Source organism: Carcharhinus amblyrhynchos, unplaced genomic scaffold (assembly GCF_965287045.1).
Source record: "Carcharhinus amblyrhynchos unplaced genomic scaffold, sCarAmb.v2.hapA scaffold_38, whole genome shotgun sequence".
Lineage (NCBI taxonomy): Eukaryota > Metazoa > Chordata > Chondrichthyes > Carcharhiniformes > Carcharhinidae > Carcharhinus > Carcharhinus amblyrhynchos.
This window is the reverse complement of record NW_027649779.1, coordinates 8,820,231-8,823,171: the sequence shown is the minus strand read 5'-3', so window position 1 is coordinate 8,823,171 and position 2,941 is coordinate 8,820,231.

The following is a 2,941-nucleotide window of genomic DNA, read 5'->3' as shown; positions in this document are numbered from 1 at the left end:
GGCTTTATTTCTCTTGTACTGGAAAATAAAGTCTACTGCTTGGAGGATTACAACTCAGACTCTCTGTTTCAATCGGGTTAAATAAGTTGTCGTCTTGGGGAACCACGACAGTATCTGCACAGCAAACAGTGATAGTCACTGAGCTGTCGTCTTGCCCAGTATCTGGTCCAGTTTAAGCGTACACTAACGACGTGAAGTACTAGGCCACTCTCGAAACATCCAAGAGCAGCCCTCGTATGACCCACCGCATGTATGCCCCTCGCTGGACAACAAGGTGGACCGTCTGTGTGGAGTTTGCACATTCTCCTCGTGTCTGTGTGGGTTTCCTCTGGGTTCTCCGGTTTCCTCCCACGGTCCAAAGATGTGCGGGTTAGGTTGATTGGCTATGCTAAAAATTGCCCCTTAGCGTCCAGGGATGTGTAGGTTAGAGGGATTAGTGGGTATAATATGTAGGGATAGGGGGGTAGGGCCTGGGTGGGATTGTGTTTGGTGCAGACTCGATGGGCCGAATGGCCTCTTTCTGCACTGTAGGGTTCTATGATTCAAATAGAAATTCCTGGGAAAACAGAGAGAGAGAAAAGAATTTGGAGTCACACAGCACAGAAACAGGCCCTTTGGCCCACCAGCTCAATGCTGGCCCATCCAATCCCAATCTATACTCCTCCCATTCCCCAGCACTTGCTCCATAGTCTACGATGCCTCAGAGATTAAAGTGCTTGAATTTACCCAACCCTCTTTCCAGGTTTTTCCTTGAACCCCACTCTGCGGTCCCTGAGCCTGATCTTGTTTCAAAATAAAAAGTGTGGTCGCTGTTGCAGTGCGGGGCAAAGGCCCAGTGTGTGCACAGCAAGATCCCACAGCAGCAGCAATGTGAACCTGAATCAGATGGGACACAGTCCTTCCCCCTCCCCACAGTGCTCCCACCCTTTCGCCTGCTATGAGACCCTTTCCTCATTCACTACTGTGTGTTTGTGTGTGTCTGCATCATCCCAAATTTCCAGAAAGTCTGGAACTCTCTTAAACTGAAGCCAAATTCTTTTGAAATAAAAATCCTGGTGGTGCACAGCAGGATCCCACGAGGTGCAATCAGCTGTGTTGAGTGTTTTTTTTTAATTTGTGAAATGTTTATACAGAGAGAGGCTGAGACAGTGAAATCCCGCCACTGGGTCCCTCAGAATTAAACTGGAGACCCCGTCCCTCACTGAAGCCCCCTCCCTCTAACAGCCTGTGTCTCTCCCCTGCATCTAACCCACACCTACAGCTGTTTCCATCCCTGCCTCTTTTCCTCTCTCCCTGTCTCTGTCTGTTTCTGCTGCAGAAGATACAGGGAGAGAGAGAGAGAAAAACAGACAGGGAGAGAAATTGGGAGAGAGAATGAGAGACAGACAGGGGGAGAAATCGAGAGAGAGAACGAGAGACAGAAGGGGGACAAATCGGGAGAGAGAATGAGAGACAGACAGGGGGAGAAATCGGGAGAGAGAATGAGAGACAGACAGGGGGACAAATCGGGAGAGAGAATGAGAGACAGACAGGGGGAGAAATCGAGAGAGAGAACGAGAGACAGACAGGGGGACAAATCGGGAGAGAGAACGAGAGACAGACAGGGGGAGAAATTGGGAGAGAGAATGAGAGACAGACAGGGGGACAAATCGGGAGAGAGAACGAGAGACAGACAGGGGGAGAAATCGAGAGAGAGAACGAGAGACAGACAGGGGGACAAATCGGGAGAGAGAACGAGAGACAGACAGGGGGAGAAATTGGGAGGGAGAATGAGAGACAGACAGGGGGAAAAATTGGGAGAGAGAATGAGAGACAGACAGGGGGACAAATCGGGAGAGAGAACGAGAGACAGACAGGGGGAGAAATTGGGAGGGAGAATGAGAGACAGACGGGGGAGAAATCGGGAGAGAGAATGAGAGACAGACGGGGGAGAAATCGGGAGAGAGAACGAGAGACAGACGGGGGAGAAATCGGGAGAGAGAACGAGAGACAGACAGGGGGACAAATCGGGAGAGAGAATGAGAGACAGACGGGGAGAAATTGGGAGAGAGAATGAGAGACAGACAGGGGGAGAAATCGGGAGAGAGAACGAGACACAGACAGATATTTGATAATTAAATGTATATTGAGTGTCCTGTAATTTGGTGTCTGTTTTATACAGAGAGGTGAAGACAGTGACATTCTCTCCCTGGCACCCCAGCAAGCTCAAAGACACTCACAGACACAAACTGTTTTGTTAAGTTTCCCCAATCTCTGCAGCTTCCCGTGTGGCCCAGGGTTTGAACTGAAATTTAAAAAGCAGCACGGAGAGACTGCAGGATTTTGAGTTGAGTTTCTCCACTCACTCACCCTGTAAATATAAAATGGATTCTTTCTGTGTTGTAATGACTCTGAGTGGAAATGTATAGCAGAGCGACAGTGCCTCATTACAAGACGAGAAATAATAAATATATTATTTATGGTTCTGTAACAAAATACATCAGATCCACAATATAACAACACTCGGCATATCTCTGTCCTCTAATAATTTATTATTCTCTTAAATGTCAGCCATCTCTGAGGGAAACCAGCCCTTTAATTGTGAACATTAGGAAAGAGACCACCCTTTTGGCCAGACAAATAAATGTGTCAAGCTGAGGGAGCAAAGGATGTCAATGTCTTTGAGAGAGAGTCGTAATGCAGAAGTCAGCCAATAAAGTTCAGACTAAAACTTCCTCCTCTGTGCAACATCTGGGAGGAAATCAATGTTTCCCCATTTCCATTTCTTTTCTCATTCTCGGGGAAACTGGGGACTTGCACCAACTGAAGGGAAAGAAAGTGAATCCAGTCTTACATTCGACACATTTTTAGTCCAGTCATATGTGCATAGATCTGTCTGGCAGCCTGCATGGAGATTTTCAGCTCTCTGTGTCCAGGACAGGAAGCAGTGAGCATGGATCTG